At 38.1% G+C, this 19,954-nt stretch overlaps 1 long non-coding RNA gene across 2 annotated transcripts; it reads left to right on the top strand.

Moving 5' to 3' along the window:
• The first annotated feature begins 1,117 nt into the window (after positions 1–1,117).
• On the top strand, positions 1,118–19,496 carry LOC144457052 (uncharacterized). 2 transcript variants are annotated; one of them, XR_013486366.1, is made up of 3 exons: positions 1,127–1,683; positions 13,056–13,137; positions 15,238–19,496. It is a non-coding gene; the product is annotated as an uncharacterized LOC144457052 (long non-coding RNA). The 2 variants fall into 2 exon arrangements; XR_013486365.1 differs by having other exon boundaries at positions 1,118–1,683; positions 13,056–19,496.
• Positions 19,497–19,954: the final 458 nt, after the last annotated feature.

The raw sequence follows: 19,954 nt of genomic DNA, 5'->3' as shown, positions 1-19,954 counted from the left end.
TTGGGGGAGAGAGAGATGTTAAAAGAGAAAACAAATGCTTGTTAATTGAAAAAAATGTAATTAAAAGACTCAGCTCAAACACTACCTTTTATGAGACCTTTTCTGTTCCCTGTCTGCAAGTGTCCTTCTCCCTAATGACTTTTTTTCAAATCTTTTCTCACACTTAGCAGCTGTGTGACCCTGTGCAAGTCATTTAACCTCTACCTCAGTTTCTTCATCTGTAAAATGGGGGAAATAATAGCACCTACCTACCATGGTTGTTGTAAGGATAAAATGAGATAATTTTTGTAACACACTTTACAAACCTTAAACCATTTGGCTAAATGCAAGCTATGATGATGATGATGACGCATTTATTCCCTATGTATATACACAATGCACAGAGAAACTACTTCATTTTATCTCCTTTGTATCTCCAGTGTTTAGCATAATACCTGGAGCATAAGAGAAACATTATCGATGATGAGATGAGGGAAACAGATACACAGAAAGAACGTGGAAGGAGTGGGTTGACTGGGGAGGGGAGGGAGGGCAGGTGTGAAGTAAGAGGGAAGAGGAGTGAGGAAATGGGAAGAAAGGGATGAAGGGAATAACTGGAGGGTACGGGACATTCTTTGTAATGCAGGCCAAAGGCTTCAGTTCAAATTCTGCCTCTCACGCTTACTGCCGGTGTAACCTTGGTCAAGTCTTAAGTTGACCGGGCCTCAGATTCCCCAAAGGTAAAACGGCGGGAGTGGGAGCGGGAGAGTTGGATTCCATCAGGAGAATGAGGGAGGAGCGGGAAAGAAAGGGATAAAGAAGAGGAAGGAAAGAGGACACAGCAATGGGGAGCCATGGGGCGGAGAGAGACAAGGAAAGTATAACAGCCAGCACGCGGACCCCAGGGAGCAAGTCGCGGCCACAGCTACAGGTCCCAGGCGAGACTCTTCCCCTCCCCCCACCCCGACAATGGGCGCGGAGGATACGGACCGGAAGTGCGGAGTCGTAATCCCGCTCCGAGCGCTCAAGCTCCGGTTCCTCCCCCCCTTCCCCAATCCCCCTCTGTGGTTCCGTGGCTACTCTAGGAAACTCGGAGGACGGTCTACTCGGTGGTTGATTCTTTAGGGGCGGGGTTTCCGGCGCAATTGCAATGCCTCTTCCGGCTGTTGAATAACCTTTAATGATTCCGTGCGGAGTTTCCGGTTAGTGGCCAACGGCCATTCGTTAACGGCCTCATTTTCTAGTTTGGAGGCGGGTGAAAGGAGGAAGATGTGGGAAAGACGTAGAAGGAGTCCGGCCGAAACGGCGAAAACTTCCCTGAGAAGTTATGTTTCCTGACGAAGAGGCTGCCTCTCTCGGGATTACACCTGTGCGGCGGGAGCGGGGCGAGCTTCGAAGGCGACTCAAACGAGTTCAGCAGGGCTGGGGTGACGGGGCCCGTGCGTGGTCTGCGCTGCCCTGCCTTGGACACGGCTCGGATACACGTGGAGCAGAATGACCAGTCTGCATCCCCCCTCTCCATTCTAGGAAGGCCATTGATAAGCTGGAGAACGTCCAGAAGAGAGGAGCCAGAGTCGTGAGATGACTAGAAACCATGTCCCTCGAGGAATGGTTGAAGGAACTGGGAATGTTTGTTCTGGAAAAGACAAGCCTTGGCGAGTGAGAGTGGGCAGAGACAAGATCACCGTGCCCTAGTTTTTGAAGGTCTGTGCCGGGAAAGAGGGATTAGGCTTTCACTATTAGATTCCACCATCCCCACCACCCCCAAGGGGCAGAAGTAGAAGCAATGGGTTGCAGAGGGGCAGATTTAGGTCTGATATAAGGAAAACCCTAACAAGTAGAACTATTCAGAAATGGAATGGTTTGGCCTGGGTGTTAATGGCTTGAGAGCTTCAAAAGGAAGCTAGATGAGCACTTAGGAAGGAGCACAGATTCTTCAAGTTGAACAGCATCTTAGAGACCATCTAGTTCAGCCCTTTCCCTGTACAGGAGTTGTTTACAGGATGAGAAGTGGTCTTAGTGTCAGAAGATTTCGGTTTGGCTTCTAGCTTTGCCCCGTCTTGGCTATGTGGCCTTGAACTTCACCTCTGTGCCTTTTTAGTTTTCTCTTCTTTGAAATGGGCATCACATTAACGTTTTTTATCTCAGTGCAGTTCTACAGATTCAGTATACATTAAGAAATTTCTACCTGCTAGTCGGTGGGGGTACCTCGCTTAGTTATTATGAAGATCAGTCAACAAGTTTAAATGCCACCTATGTGCCAGGCACTGCTATCCACTGAAGAGACAAGTACCAAGAATGAAATGAAATGAGTTTCCCTACTTAAAATGATCTTTTGTTCTAATGAGAATGGGAACAAGTATATATAAAAATATATACAGCTTAAATATAAAAAGTGCTTAAATATAAGCACCAGCAGTTGGGGCAGGTAAAGAAAAGGCTTCATTTGGAGAGTGGTCTTAAAGGGAAGGAGTAATTCAGTGAGGGGCAGCATAGTGGGAGTTTAAAGAGAGTGTATTACAGGCGTAGAGTTTGAAGGCTCAGAAACAGAAAGGAGATGGGGGGTCATGAATGAGGAACACAGAGAAGGCTGGTTTGGCTGGATTATAGAATGCAGGAGAGGGAATAACATTCAGTGAGCCTGAAAGGTACTTTTGGGACCAGGTCATAAAGTGCTCTAAAAGCTGAACAGAGGAGTTTATATTTTATTCTAGAGGCAATAAGAAGCCACTGGAGTTGGTTGAGTAGGAGAGTTACATGATCAGAAATATGCTTAAGTAAAATGACTTCAGTAGGAATGTGAGGTAAGGATTGAAATTGTGAAAAACTTGAGACAGCGAAGATCAGTTAGGAGACTGTTGTGATGATCTCTAAGAAGAGGCCAGATGTGAGAGATGTTATGAAGGAAGAAATGGCAAGATTTGACAGCTGATTGGGTATATGGAATGAAGGAGAGCAAATATTAGGGATGGTGGTACATTGAATAGAAATGGGGAAGTTTGAAAGAGGGTTTAAGGAGAATGATATTGAGTTCGTTTTTAGATATGTTGAATTTAAGATGTCTATGGAACATCCAATACGAAATATAGGCAATTGATACAGAACCAAAGGTCAGGAGAGGGACTGAGACAGGGTATGTTGATCTTGTAGTCATTTGCAAAGAGATAATTGTTAGACCCATAGGATCTGATCAGGTTATTAAGAAAGAGTATAAAGAGAGAGAAGAGGGCACAGGATTAAATGATATATACAAAGATTTGTCAACTCTAAAGTATCATATAATAACAATACTAGCTAATGTACAACCCTTAAATGTTTACATATGTTATCCCATTTCATCTTCAACAACCCTGTGAAGTTGTCTTATTTTGTTTTGTTTTTAAGCATGAGGAAACAAGTTGAGAAGTGCCTTGCCCCTCGCCACAGTGCTAGTAAGTGGCTGAGGCAGGATTCCAGCCCAGATGTTCCAGACTCCCAAGTACAGTGATTTATCCACTACCACCTAGCTACCTCATAATAAATAAATATGAGATGGTAGTAAGAGTATTAATAGTAACATTGTAGAGCCAAAAAATTGTGGACTTCATTGTTATAGAAAAATTGGTGATTGAGAGAATGCAAACATCTTCAAACGTGTATGCTGTATGCTTGCTTTTACATTTCTACATAATTTTTAACCAGGGTAATTTGTACATGCATAGAGAGCATCCTTGACAAAGATATGAAAAAAGAATAGGCAGGTCTTTGTAAATGATATTTTACAGCAGACCACATCTTTAGTTATGTAATTGACTGAAAAGGGCAGAAAATACAAGATTCCACTGTGTTTGTTGTTAAAACTATTGGTAGAGTCAAATGCCACCTTAAAGGCCCTTCAATTAGTTGTTCCCATCTGTAGGTTAAAGTAATTTAAGGTTCTTTGAAAGATAACAGATAAAACCATTCTATTGTCCTATAATTATTAATATCAAATGAGGCACAATACCAGAAGATGTTTCCTCACAACAGTGTTTACCACTGTCATGCAGAATGTCCAGTGCTTAATCCAGATGGAAGACAGATCCCCTAATTGTGAGGTCTTCAGATACTCTTGTTTGCCAGTAACATTGTATTGGTTGTATCAGTCTCTGGAATTGCAAGGTTTCTTAAATAAGGTCTGTAATCACTAATGAGTTCAGCCTAAATATCCCCATAGGCCAAACCAAATAGATAAAGAATGCCTATTGTCCAGGTTGCTGTGCAGTTGGATGAGGGCTGATGGAGCTGTTAATTAGTACATTTATTATGTACAGATACTATGTGTGGACAATAAACTAGTCCCAGAATGGAAGTTTGAAGAGATCATGTTGCATTGCCTTTGAGTAACAATACAGTGCTTTTAATGACGCTGTGCTTCTCCCTGAAGTGCATACTTTTAATGCTGTTATTTTTTTGACTGATGCTGTATGACAGCAATTCATAGAATACCAAAGCCTCCAAAGAATTAAAAGTTGACTGTCACCCAAAAGGCGACATGAGGTGCATAGTGGACAGGAGTAAGCTATAACACATTCCTATTGAAGAATTGCATAGAAGTGATGTAAAGGAAGCTGTCAGAATGATATGTGACTGAAAAAGGAGAATGTGCCAAAAGCGAAAAATTCTCATAGTTCACTGGCGTCTATAAAATTTCAAAAAAATTAGAGGAAGGCCCCCAACATGTTGGGAAGACTTCCTTTGGAGGATTTACAGCAAGATATGGATGAGTCCACCTCTGAATGTTCTTCCTTTTTTGAAAATCAGGACCACATTTATCCATTTTTAGTCCTGCCCATTTCCTCTTCTTCATGACATTTCAGATATCACCAACAGTAGCTCAGTAGTCATGGTCACAAGTTCTTTTAGTAGTGTGGGCAGCTGTGAATAGAGTGCTGGCCCTGGAGTCAGGAAGACTCATCTCCCTGAATTCAAATCTGGCCTCAGACACTTACTAGCTGTATAAGCCTAGGCAAGTCACTTAACCCTGTTTGCCTCAGTTTCCTCATTCATAAAATGAGCTGGAGAAGGAAATGGGAAACCTCTCCAGTATCTTTGCCAAGAAAACCTCAAATGGGGTCATGAAGAGTGACAACTGAAATGACTGAACAACAAATGTTAAGTCATTTGAGCCTTACAACTTGAATAATTCGGTAATTTTTTTTAACCACCTATGTTGAATTCCAGTTCCCTTTTAACCAGTTTTGTTCTCAGTCTGAAAAAAAAAATAGAAGCAAATTAAGAGTTGAGTGGTTTTATGTTTTCTTTTTTTTTTCTTTTTAACATATGTTTTTAAAACTTTGAGTTACAAATTTTCTCCCTTCCTCCCTCCTCACCTACCCTCATTGAAAAGGCAAGCATCTCGATACAGGTTATAGATGTGTAATCATGCAGTAGTCCTGTTGTGAAAAACTAAGTATATTTCCCTTCATCCTATCCTATCCCCCATTTATTCTATTCTCTCTTTTAACCCTGTCCCTCCTCAGAAGTGTTTGCTTTTGATTATCGCCTCCTCCAGTCTGCCCTCCCTTCTATCAACCTCCTGCTCTCTTGTCCCCTTCCCCCCTTATTTTCCTGTAGGGTAAGATAGATTTCCATACCCCATTGTGTATGTTTTTCTGTCCTTAAGCCAAATCCTATGAGAATAAGATTCACTCATTCCCTCTCACCTTCCCCCATTTCCCCTCCACTGTAAAAGCCTTTTCTTGTCTATTTCATGTGAGATAATTTACCCCATTCTACTTCTCCCTTTTTCCTTCTCCCAGTATAATCTTCTCTCACCCCTTAATTTTATTTTCCAAGTTATTCTGGAAAGCAATTTGGAATTATATCACTCAGCTATGCTGCTATTAGAACTATACTCCAGAGAGATCAAAGAAAGAAGAAAGGTATCTATATACAATTTTTAAAAGCAACTCTTTTTGTAGTGGCAAAGACTTAGAAACTAAGGATGCCCATCAATTTGGGAATGGCTGAACAAATTATGGTATATGAATGTAATGGAATATTATTTTGCCATAAATGATGAAAGGGACAGTTTCAGTGAATCTTGAGAAGACTTTATGAACTGATACAAAATGAAGTGAGCAGAACTAGGAGAACTATTTATACAGTGACAATAATATAAAAAAAAACAACTTTGAGACACTTCGGAACTCCAAACAATGACTAACACAATTCAAGATGACTTATGATTCTACCCATTTCTTGAGAGAGAAGTGATGGACTCAGGATGCAGAATGAGACATATATTTTTAGACATATCCAATGTGGGAATTTGGTTTCCCTCACTACAGATATCTATTATGAGGGCTTTCTTTTTCTTTTTTCCAGAGTGTGTTTGTGTTGGGGGGGGGGTTTGAGAAAGTGACAGAGGATAAGTATAGGGTAGCCAAAAAAGGAAGAAAATAAGGTCATTGAGACATCTTTTTAAAAAAAAAAAAAAGCTGAGAAAAAGGAATGCCAGAAAGAAGCACACACAAGCAAGGCAATTTTGAAAGTTATAGGTTGAATTTATTCTTAAAAAGAGCAGGCTATAGATAATTGAAATTTCCATCCTCATGTGCATTACTCTTTTGGTTTTACTATGTATATTGAAATACCCATTTTATTTGGTGTTTGTTAAGGTCAGAATTTTTTTAAAAATCATATGTCTACACAAAGCAAGAGGAGAGAGCAGTTAGATAACTTCTTGGGAAGTATTTCCTCATCCTTTTCAGGGATTCTTCATTGAGAGTTCGTGGACAGTCTTCAAGGGATATGGGATATGAGGGTGGATTTAATAAGGTTTACAGGACAAAAGTAAAGTTTTATTGGATGGAGGTTATTGTATTACTTATGGTTGCATTGAGACACTGGAGAAAAGGAGTGAGACCTTTGCTTGGTTAAGTTACTGAAGAAAGAGGAAGCAAGCAGGATGGAAAAGTAAAAAAATATTGGAAGGCAGTATAAAAAAAGGTGACAGGTAGAAATGAGCGAAGAAAGAATACTTCTTATTGGTGGTTTAGATTGTTTAACACAGTTACCTTCTGGGTAGTGTTAACCATAGTGTAAGGGAAATAACCCTTGTATGGGAGTTAGTGAATGGATTCTAGTCCCAGCCCTGCCAAAACCAGCTGTATAAACTTCAGTAAGTCATTTAGCCTCTCTGCTCCTCAGTTTACTCATCAGTGAAAATGATTATTTTTGACTTGGTAATCTCTAGGGTCCTAGCAGCTCTACTGATCTATGACCAAGTCTATAAGTGGATTTGATGTTTTATATTAGTATCTTATCTACATGTATTGTCAGATATTATCAGATCTAGTTTAAAGAAAGATTTGACTCCATTATCTACCTTGATAGAATCTCTTTGTACGTGTGCTTTCCCTAAGGGCCACCGTGTTTCTTCAGTCTCGGGTTTATTTGTTCTGCCACAAGCTTGATCTTCTTCAAAGTAAACTATTTAAGGTCAGGGACTATGTCTTATTTTATCTGTGTATTCCAGGCAAGGTACACAAGACCCTGTGCAAGAGGGTTTTTTTAATGGATTTTTATTTTCCCAATTAACAAGCATTTTTTCCCTCCCTTTTACTTCTTGTGCTGAGGCAGCTAAGTGGTAAAATGGATAGAGCTCTGGGCCTAGAGTCAGGAAGACCTAAATTCAAATCTGGCCCCAAACACGTACTAGTTGTGTGACCCTGGGTAAGTCACTTGACTTCTGCTTGCCTCAGTTTCTTAAACTGTAAAATGAGGATAAAAACAGCACCTATCCCACAGGGTTGTTGTGAGGACCAAATCAGATAATATTTGTAAAGCAATTAGCACAGTGCCTGGCTCATAGTAAGTGCTATATAAATGCTTATTTCTTTCCTTTCCCCTCCCCATTTGGACAGTAAAATAAAAATAAAAACAAAAACCTTATAATAAATATACATAATTCAACAAAATTAATTCCCACATCAGACAAATGTAAAGATATATTTCTAATTTTAAGTCCATGACCTCTTTGGCAGAAGATAGATAGCATATTTCATCTTCTGAAATTATTATTTGTCATTTCATTGAACAGTTCTAAAGTCTTTCACAGTTGTGGAATGTAGGCCTAGTAGAGATATTGATGAGTCAAAGGATATCATAATTTAGTGACTTTTAGGACATAGTTATAAATTGCTTTTCGGAATAGTTGGACTAATTCACAGCTCCACCAACAGTGCATTAGTGTGCCTGTTTCTCTATAGTTCCTCTAACATTTGTCATTTTTCTTTTTTGCTATCTTTACCAGAATATGGGTATGAGGAGGAGCCTAAAAGTTGATTTAAATTGTATTTATTAGTGATGTGAGGCATTTTTCATTTTGATTGTTGGTAACTTGGATTTCTTAATTTGAAAACTTCTTGCTTTTGTATCTCTTGACCATTTAGATATTAGGGAATGACTCTTAGTCTTATGAATTTAGCAGTTAATTATATAGCTTTCATATGAAACCTTTATCAAAGGAATTTCCTGTGAAGATTTTTCCTATTGTTTACCTTCTAATTTTAACTGTATTAGTTTTGTTTGTGCAAAAACTTTTTAGTTTTACATAATCTAAGTTTGTCTATTTCATTTTCTCTGGTCCTCTATATCTTTTTTGTTGTTGTTGTTGTTGTTTGTGAGTTCTTTAGCTATCCAAAGATCTGAAAAGTAATTTGTTCCTTGCACCTCTGATTTGCTTATGATGTCACCTTTTATGTCTAAGTCATGTGTCCATTTGGAGTATATCTTGTTATGTTGATCTGTACCTGATTTCTGCCAGACTGCTTTTCAGTTTTCACAGTAGATTTTGTCATATAGTGAGTCTTTACTTCAGTAAATCAGGGTCTTTGGGCTTATCAAACACTATGTTGCTATGTTCCTTTCCTTCTGTTGTGTATCTAATCTGTCTACTGATTGAACCTTTTATTTTTTAACCAGTACCAACTCATTTTGATACTTGCTGCTTTTTAGTATAGTTTGAGATCTGATACTCCTAGTTCCCCTTTCTCACTTTTTTTTTGTGAATTCCCTTGAGATTATTTACTATTTGCTCTTGCAGATGAATTTTGTTATTTTTTCTAGTTACATAAAATAATCCTTTGATAGTTTGATTGGTCTGGCATTATATAGGTAATTTAGGTAGGAATTACCATTTTTATTGTCTTTACCCACCCGTGAGTAATTTATATTTCTCCAGTTATTTAGATCTTTTATTTCTATAAATAGAATTATAGTTCTTGGGTACATCTTGGTAGATATACTCCCCAGTATTTTATGCTAATATACAGGAATGTGAAAGCAGAGCTGGGATAGTGGAGAATCAGGAAGAAGTACAGTGAGCTCCTCACCCCATTGTCCCACACCCCCATGGCACAAATCCTCAAAAGATCAAAAAATGTACTAGATTGAATGAATCCTGATCAAGAAATCTAAGAAAAAAAGAGTCATTTTCCTAATCCAGGTTGGTATAAGGAATCATAGAGGTCTTTGATACTGAGAATAGTAACAAGCCAAGAACAAGTGCAAAATATTCCATCTTAAGGAGTAGCTGTGCAGCAGGGCAAGAATAGGTCTCTCATATCCAGCATAGAGCACCCTAAATGTGTGTGGGGTGCAGGAAAAGGTGCAAACTGGCAGCTCTTTTGCCCACTAACCAATTTTAGGTCACAGATTCAGGACAGACTGAGCAGAAGATCTGTCCCTATGTGAAGTGTTCTAAAATAAGGAGTAGTCATGAATCTTAGGCTGTACTTTGAGCAAAGTTCAAGTTTAAAAGCAAGCAGTGGCTAAATGTCTCAGACCCCAGGAGTGGGGCAAGATCTCAGTTCCAAGGTTGTAGCCCAGTCTGAAGACTGCAGAATAACCAGAGAAGGAATACAATACAAAAGGGGGACCTGAAGTTCTGTCACTCTAAACTGCAAAACTTTCCAAATGGCTAAAATGGCTGAGTGCATCAGCAGTCTACTGGAACACCAAAAAGGACAAGCCCATGAATGCGGGCTTTTAGAGCTCTCAACTTATAGAGCTCAGACTGGGGGAGTAGCAATTAGACTTGGTCCTGGATCAAACCACTTGTAATCACTGAAAGCTTACAAATCCTCAGACAGCTGTCCTTGTGATACTGAAATATCTGATACTGAAATAACATAACACTTTCCCTAAGAAAGCAGCAGCAGGACCCACCCAGACTTTTCCTCTAGAATTGCAGTGAGCCTTGTCCTAACATAAAGCCCAAAGTCAGGAAGTAGGCTGGAAGAATGAACAAACAAAAAAATGCATCTCACCACATAGAGCTATTATGGTCACAGGGGTGCTCAAGACAAAAATCCAGAAGAGATTTACTCCAAAATGGCTACAATGTCAAAGTTGGGTACAAATTCAACTTGAATTCCAGAAAGAAATAAAGAGTTTTAAAAACTTATGTTTTTATGAGTGAAATGAGAGCACTAGAAGAAAAAATGAAAAGGATGAGAGCCATGGAAGAAGACTTTGGAAAGGGAATTGATAGCTTGATATGAGAGATACAAAACCTTGCCCAAGCAACAGACTCCCTGAAAATTAAAATAACTCTGATACAGCAAGAAATATTAAAACAAAGTAAAAAGACTGAAAAAATGGAATATAAGATACAGCAAAAACAACTGGACTGGAAAACAGAGGAAAGTTCATTTAATTGTCATTGAACTGCTTGAAAGCCATGACCAAAGAAAGAACCTAGACGTTATATTTCTAGAAGTCATAAAAGAAAATGGCCCGGATCTCCTTGAGCCAGAGAGCAAAGTAGCAATAGAAAGAGTCCACCTCTTGATATAAATCGTCAAACAAAAAATCTCGAACATTATGTTCAAAATCCAGAGCTTCCAGGTCAAATCAAAAATGCTGCAAGCAGCAAGAAAGAATTTAAGTATTAAAGAGCTTCAGTCAGTATCACACATGATTTAAAAGCCACTACTATGAAGGAAAGGAGAGTTTGGAAAGTGATATTCCAGAATACACAGAATGTAGGCTTACAGCCAAGAATAATTTATCCGGCAAATCTGAGTATAATCCCATACAGGAACAAAGTAGATTTTTAATTAAATAGATGACTGAGTTATGTAGAAACTTTGAAATTCAAACACAGCCATTAAGAGCAACATAAGTATGAATGGAAATGATAAAGGACTAAATGAGGATAAATTGTTTATGTTGTAGTACGAAGAGATAATACATATGTCTCCTCAGAACTCTGTCATCATCAGGAATCATAAATGGAGTATAATTAGAAGGCCTAGGAGTGGCTCTTATGTTTTGATGATTCTAAAAGTTGAATGGGATGGGAAGGGAAGAGGAATACACTTGGGGAGAGGAAAGGGAAAGGAAAGATGGATAAATTTATCAACCCTCACTCATCTAAACTGGTCAGAGAAGAGAAGAATAGACAGTTGGATACAGAAATATTTGTCACTCAACAGGGAAATGGAAAGGAAAGGGGAGAAGGAGGAATAATAGGGAGGACATATTAAGGTAGTGATGAGACCTAATCAAGACAAATTCTAAGGATGTACAGAAATCTAGCAGCTCTATTTTGTGGTGGCAGAAAATAGAAAACATCATGCCCATTATTTGGGGAATGACTGAACAAGGTATGGCATACAAATGTTATGGAATATTATTGTGTAAGAAATGAAGAAGATGGCTTCAAAGAAGCCTGAGATTTGTATGACCTGATGCAGAATGTAGTGAGCAGAATTAGGAGAATAAGTTACACAATGACTATGCTAAAGACAACTTTGAAAGACTTTAAAGCTTAGAATATCATAGTAACCAATCATGACTCCAGAGGACTCGTGATGAAGCATAGAGCCCACTTCCTGATTGTGCAAATTGGCAGTTTTTTTCTTGGACATTGCTAATGCTGGAATATTTTGCTTGACTAAACATATTTGTAACATTTTTTTCCCTTCTTAATTGGTGAGAAAGGGGAGAGATGGGAAGGAGACAGATTTTACTGACTAAAAAAATATTTAACAAAAGATATTCAGGAATGCTAATGTGGGTTTATTTTTTTTCCTGCAACTTTGTAGAATTTATTAGTTTCAGTTAACTTAGTTGACTCAAGTTTTCTGTGTTGATATCTGTGAAATATCTGTGAAAAGTGTTAAATTTTTTTCCTCTTTGTTTTTATTTGTTCACTGGACTTCTTTTTTCTCAGTGCTATACTAACATCTGTTATGTTGAGAGTAGTTGTTATAATGGACATCTTTGCTTTACACTTTATTTTATTGGAACTGCCTCTGACTTTTTCTCCATTACATATAATAATTGCTCTTGAGTTTGGATAGATATTTGTTAGATTAAGAAAAAGTCCTTATATTACTCTGCTTTGTTGCATTTTTAACAGAAGTGGATATTGGCTTTTGTCATAAGCATTTGCAGCATTTATTGACGTGATCTTGTAGTTTTTGTTTGTTATTAACATGGCTTAATATATTTATAGTTTTCCTTATATTGAACTAGCCCTGCATTCTTGACATAAATCTAACTTTGTCATAATGTATAATCTTTCTAATATATTTTTGTAACCTATTTGCTTAAATTTCACTTATAATTTTTGGGTCAGTGTTCATTAAGGATGTAGTTCTATGATTTTCTTTTCTCTTCTTTGCCTCTCTATAGTTATCAGAACCATATTATCATGGAATGAATTTGGAAAGATCTTTCCTGTTTTCCCACCTTTGTTTAATATTGGAATTAATTGTTCTTTGACTATTTGATGGAACTTACTTATAAATTCATCTGGTTCTGAGTTATTTTTTTCCTTTGGGAGTTCATTTATGGCTTCTTCAATTTCGTTTTCTAATATTGGGATTTTTAAATGTCTTTTATAAATGGTGGTTTAATTGAATTGGATTCAGCTCTTCATTTCCAGACCAACTAAAGATTACAATGAAAAAATTTTAAACTACTGAAAAAAATTACTTATCTTACATATTAATATCAACAATTATCTTTATATTATTCTAGTTAGTTGCCTTTCAGTATAGGAAACATAAGAAATTAATTTTTCTGTTTTATTATTTCAGATTCTTTTGGAGAGGCCAAGAATCTTCCTTTGACTCCAGATCAGAAATTTTCTGAAGGAGGTGTTATAAATACTCCTGAAAGGTGATCCTTGTTTCCTATTTGTGGAGGAGGCTGTGAACCATTAGGGCAAATTATAAAGACAGCCAAGAACTCATGTGGGGAAGAGCCTAAGGAAATTCCTTTCCCAGAGAAGTTTTAGGAAAGATTATTTGTCTACATTATTCTTCCACTTCAACCTCAAGAATATGATATACAGGTTAAAAATTTCAAATACTATTTATACCCTTTTGGACATCACATAATGTGTACTGGAGGAGGAACGATATAAATGTCATGAATACAGGAAGGTCTTTATCTAGATTTCAAACATTAAATAATGTCGGGAAATTCAAAGAGGAGAAAAACATTTTACAAGTAGTGAATGTGAGAAATACCTATGGACTTAACTCACATGTTATACATAGGTGAATTAACACCAGAGAGAATCCTTATAAATGAATATGGAAAAGCCTTCAGTAGGAATATACTCTACTACAGAGAATTCATAGTATGAGTAATCCTATTACTGTAATAAATGTGGGAAAGCATTTATTTGAAAGGCAAGGCTTGCTCAACTCCAAGTAATTAATAATGAATAAACTTTATCATTATAATGAAGGTGGGAAAGTCTTCAATCAGAGGGCAAGCTTCATTCAGCATCAGAGAATTTATACTACATAGAAACCCTGTTAGTGTATGAATATGAGAAAATATTCAGTCAGAATGCAAACTGCATTCAACTCCAGAGAATTTACATCAGTGAGAAACCCTATTAGTTTAATGCCATAAAGCATGCAGTGCCAATGCAAATTTTATGTGACTTCAGAGGATTCATGCTAGAGGGAAAGCCTACCAGTGAAATTAATGTAGGAAAGTGTTCAATTGGAGTACAAAGCTGATCCAACTCTAGAAAATCTAGAGAATACATTAGAGAAACCCTATCATGTAATGAATGTGGAAAACATTCAGTTAGAGTGCAAATTTTATTCAACTCTGGAGAAGTCAGACTGGTGAGAAATTTTATCAGTGTAATGAATACGGGGAAAGCCTTCAGCTGAAATTCAAAACCTTTCAACTCCAGGGGATTAATATTCTGGAGAAACCCTTTCACTGTAATGAATGTAGAAAAGCTTTCAGTCAGAGAGCAAGCCTTATCTCCAGAGAATTCATAATGGAGAGAAATATTCATAATTGTATGAATGTGTGAGAGAGCACTCAGCTGGAGTGCAAACCTTACTCAACTCCGTAGAATTTATACTGGGAAGAAACCCAGTTGGTGTAATGAATGTAGAAAAGTCATTAGAGAAAAGCATTAGTCAGCTTAAGATAAATCATACTGGAGAAAATACCTTTTAGTAAGGAATGTGGGAACACATTGAATAGGACTGCAAAATTTAGTCAACTCCAAAGACTTCATGCTAGAGAGAAGCTATGTCTGTAATGAGTGTGGCAAAGTGTTCTATAGGAATCCAAACCTCATACAACACCAAATATTCATACTGGAGAGAAATTCTATCAGTGCAATGAATGTGAGAAAGTCTTTAGTTAGAAAGTGAGACTTATTCTACTTAAAAGAATTATATTGGGGAGAAATCCTATCAGTGTAAAGAATGTGGGAAAGTCTTCATTTAGAAAACCTTATTCTACTTAAAACATACTGGAGAAAAATCCTATCTTTGCAGTGAATTTTGGAAAGCATTCAGTGGAAGTGTATACTAAACATACTAAATTCTTGAATTTGTACTGTCAAGAAACCCTATCATTATAATGTATGTGAGGAAGACAAAGTCTTTCTCAACCCCAGAGAATTCATAATGGGGGGAAAACCTCTTTCATTGTAGTCTTAATGTAAGGAATGGGGAAAGCCTTCAGTCAGAGCTCAATTTTACTTGTCTATCTTATAATTTATACTGAATAGGAATAGTTACTGTTCATTGTAGCTGCTTTTGGTGCTTTGAGATTTTCACAAAAGAGAATACTGGGTAGTTATGACAAAAGGAATAAGCTTTAATATGTACTTTAACAAGTGCATTTTGCTTAACATAAAGGAAAGCTTGAGGCCCAAAATAAGAAAACTGGGAGCAAGAGGAAAGAAGAAAGGGGAATTTAGGGCAAAAAATGAATAAAGATCTCATCTTCCAGAAAGAACCTACAACTGCTTTCTCAGTCAGCCAAAGGACCATGATTCGTTTGGATCTCAGTCACCAGGGAGATGAGGTGGAAGGATATAACCCAGACTTGGGTGTGATGAACTTTAAGCTACAGCATAAAGAAGGAAATCCGTTGATTTAAGACATCTGATGTTAGCAGGCAACAGAAGGCACCAGTGGAATTCTTGTTGTACCATGGATTGTGGAAGCTTTGAGCTATACAGAGTTCCAGAAAAGGAGCAGCATGAGGAGTGCACAGAAGCAGGGGTGGACATGTGGAAAACAGAGGCAGCCTGAATCAATAAAGGGTAGGTTCAGAAAACCAGAGAGGCCCCTTTATCCCAAAGTGCTCCCTGGCTGACAGCCACTTTTAGCACCAAACATATTGAGGATTTGTCTAAACCTCTTGCTGAGGCAGAACTTTCCCTCCTGCTGCTGGCTGAAGAATAATTAGCACTCGAAAGGATGAGGCTTAGGCTCGAAAGAATTGTCACCAATGATTCAATGGGGACATTATCATTGGAGTAAATGGAAGAGGGATGGAAAAAATTTTGGAAAAAGGAGAAATCTAGTTACTTTGAAAGGGAATGATTATGACACCATAAAGCCTCACTATGAGGGAGGCATGACCAAAAAGGGGTCTTTGACTTAATGCTTACACAGCCTCCTGGACGTAGGCTTCCCATCCCTGAATAAAAAAGGAGTTGTTCATCAATTTCCATGTTGTGCCTTTAGCAGCACATTCTACTTTTTAATTCGATTGCTCAGGGTGGGGATAGTAAGATATCTAATAGAGCATATGAAAAGAAATACAGATGGCATATCTGAGACAGAATCCTGATCAAGGAAGGGTAAAAAATATATGCCTTGATAGAAAGCAGTACCTTGAGGGCCAGTGATGATAAATCTGTATCAGATCCTCTATGAGAAAGATTCCTTAGCCTTAGGGTAAAGATTTATTAAGGAAAATCTGACTTGATTGGTGAATACCTTCATGTGTAACAAGAAGGTGATGGTTTGTGGCTTATAAATGTGTCTTCAGCATTTTGTCACCATCTTACTATTCTTAATTTTCTAATTGTGTTTGCCATGTTGGAGACTATTCTACCAATTCACAATATCTAGGAGTCAGTAAGTAGTATATTTTAACAGGGACTGTGTTGGATAGTCATGTGGTCTACCAAGAATTTGGCTCATTGGGATGATCTCTGTGATAGTCATCATATACCAGTGGCAAGACTGAATTCACTGTTCTTTGAACAAGAATTTTTGAGTCCCCATTCAGTGGCAGATATGCATTTAGAGCAGGGATTCTTAACTTTTTTTGTGTCATGGACTCCTTTGGCAGTCTGGTTAAGACTATGGTTCCCTTCTCAGAATAATATTTTTAAATGCATATAAATATGTAAGATTACAAAGGAAATCACTTATATTGAAATAAAGATTTTTTTTTCTTATCCAAGTTCATAGACTTCCCTGAAATCTGTCTAGAGACCCACTGGGTCCATGGACCTCAGATTAAGATCTTTTCATTAAGAGTGACCTTGTAAATGGGTTGCTGAAGGATGCCTAAGATAGGATATTTGTTGAAGGCAAAACTTACATTATGTCTTCCATACATTGTTTCTGTTTTGGTGTTTTGGGATGTTGTGTAATAATTTCTCTCTTAACTTGGTTGGGACGCCTTACGTAGATGTAGTCTAATTTAATGTATATTTCCAGTGTTATCATCAAAATTAAGGTTAAACTGAAGCACAAGTTCCAAGCATGATCAGTTTATTAGCAAAGCATAAATATACCAATAAACAGGATCTCAGCCTCCTCAGCAAGCCAAACAAGGGCAGTTAGATAATTTTTAATGACAAAAGGAGGAGTATCCAAAACATAGAAGGATGCATCATAGATGGGGGAAGACAATACGATTGGTTACAAAGTAAGAAGCATCATAGGTGTGGGAGACAATATGATTGGCTGGAAATCAGGATTGTGGGGCTAGCAACAACCCCTCCTGTTTTGCTACTAGGAAATTGATTCAGTTTACCTGCAAGAATAACTAAGGGCATATAGATAACAGATTTCCTCTAATTGTACAAGGACAACTAGTGGTATAGAGATAACAGGTTTCTTTTCATTAAACTGATTTATAGGGAAGCAACTTTTAAACTTAGAGAGAAAGACTGAACTTCAGAACCTAGAACTTTGAACTTAATTCAAAGGCAAACATTACTTAGGCAGTTATACAAAATGTTGGTGATGTAGAATAAAATCAAATACAAAATAGAACCAATTTTTATTTTCTCATTGGATAATGTAGAAGTAACCTCTATTAGGGCCTCTGCTATGTGGGCTGAGCTCTTTTTCTCTCTTTAAAGTCAGGAAAGCTATCCCTGAAAGAATCCCAGAAGAGGGATTAAGCCATTGGTGTGTTTTCTCAGTCCTGTGGGGTATAAAAAGGCCAATCCATGGTGAATTCACTACCCCTTAGATTTGTCAGATATCCCACTGACATTTAAATCACTATACTCATGAGTTTCTGAATGGAGATGAGTGGTTCTGTATATACCTGAACCAGTGTTTTATACTTATTGAGTATCCTTTCCATGCTATTGTTAAGTAAACTTTTTTGTTAAATGTTGGATGGTCTGTGAATATCTCATTTTGTTCCAGCCCTAAGCCTGATCCTCCAGACTGGCCTGAGTCAGACTTTGCCTGAGATACGAAGAATTTGACATTTTCCACCCTGGACTAAACTAGACCAAGGCATTCAGTGACTAGAAGTTGTGAGGATCCCATACTGTTTTTTCCTCTGTAGCACAGTGTGAGGGACAGATAGGGACTCCAACCGAGGACCCAGATGAAGTCCTAATGCTCATTTAGGGATCCAGGAAGGCAGTCCATTTCAAGATTCTCTCCACCTCTGTTCTGGGGTGGGCCTGACTCAGCTCCGTCCCCTCATAGTTTAGGTTTGATATTGGAACAAAGTGAGATACATGGAGATCATTCAGCAGTTAACAGATTTACTCATAGTAAGAGAAGGATACTGAGCAAGGATGGTCATTGATATCTTGAGTCGATTCTGCTAATCAATGCTCTATTGTCTGAATTGCCCATCATTCTGCACAACATGGGCATCAGAGTGTGCTTACAGCATATCTTCCATTCAGCTTATCAAAATGATCTTCCTAAATCATAGGTCTGATGGTGTTACCCCACTAAATAAACTCCAGTGGTTCCTTATCACCTCCAGGATCAAATGCAAAATCCTATTTAAGTTCTTTATAAAGTCCTTTATAACCTGGCCTCCTTCACTTTCTAGTCTTATACCCCTCTTCCTCCATGTACTCTCTAGGGACATTGGACTCCTTCCTGTACCTTGAACATGAAACTCCATCTCCTAACTCCAGTCATTTTTACTGATTGTCTCCCGTTCCTGGAATGTTCTCCCTCTTCATCTCCACCTCCTGGCCTCCTTGGCTTCAAGTCCAAGCTAAAATTCCACCTAGAGGAAGCCTTTCCCAAGCCATCTTAACTCTAGTGACTTCCCTCCAGATCATTTCCAATTTGTCATGTATGTAGCTTGTTTGTGCATATTGTTTTTCTCATTAGAGCAGGGACTACCTTTTGCCTTTCTATCCCCAGCACTTAGCATAGTATCTGGCATGTAGTAGGTGCTTAGTGTTTATTGACAGGCTGCCTGGAGTTTTTCATTGCTGTTTTGTAATAAGATATGGAAATGATGTTGGCAGCCTGAGCCTTTTAGTCCTCTAAGCCAGTGGTCTCAATACACTTTATTGTTTTTCGGTAAAGCAATCAGGGTTAAGTGACTTGCCCAGGGTCACACAGCTAGTAAGTGTTAAGTGTCTGAGGCTGGATTTGAACTCGGGTCCTCTGGACTTGGCCAGAGGTCTGCTCACTGCCCGCCCAATACACTTTAAATAAAGACTAGCCTAGCTTGTATGGGTACAGAAATTAAAATACAGCTCCTACCATAATCTTCCTTCTCTACTTCATGACGTCTTCCCATTGGTCAAGGCATTCTTCAAAGTGTGGTTTAGTGGAAAGTGCAAAAGACTTAAAGACAGGAAATCTAGGATTAAGTCCTGGTTTTGCTGTTTGCCATATGAACTTGGGAGGTAACAGTCTCTCTTAACCTAAATTTCATCCTCTGTAAAATGGGAATAACATCTCCACTTCCTCATATGGTCATTGTAAGGAAAGCGTTTTGTAAATATTAAAGTGCTGTTAAGGTGAGTTTTTGTTACTGCTGTCCTGTCTTTTTTGATTATATTCTTCCTCATGTAACAGGCATGCTTTCATAGTATTCATTGCTCCTATAACGTACTTATTTGTTGTATTTAAGTATGCAGTGGTGGAATGGGTGGTTGTGATTAAGGTCATGTGGATGCCATATGTGTGTGTGTCTGTATGTGTGAGAAATACTAATAATAAAAAGTTAGGTTTCCACAAGATGTTGCAGTTTCAAGGTGATTAAGATAGCAAGCACCATTGACCAATCAGCTTTCAGAAGGAGAAGGTGGCTAACTGCAGAGTTTCTGATAAAGGGAGCTTAGGCTGAAACTGGCTCAAACTGATCAGATTCAAGGGACAGTCACTGACTTTTTTCTGCTACGCAGGCTTAATAGCCTTGTAAATATTATCCAACACACCCCAGGGAGGGATTTTTATTAATTTGCATAACATGAGACGCA

This window comes from Phascolarctos cinereus, unplaced genomic scaffold (assembly GCF_003287225.1).
Source record: "Phascolarctos cinereus isolate Bilbo 61053 unplaced genomic scaffold, phaCin_HiC Scaffold_4;HRSCAF=312, whole genome shotgun sequence".
In the NCBI taxonomy this organism is placed as follows: Eukaryota; Metazoa; Chordata; class Mammalia; order Diprotodontia; family Phascolarctidae; genus Phascolarctos; species Phascolarctos cinereus.
This window is presented reverse-complemented; position numbering and strand designations above follow the sequence as displayed.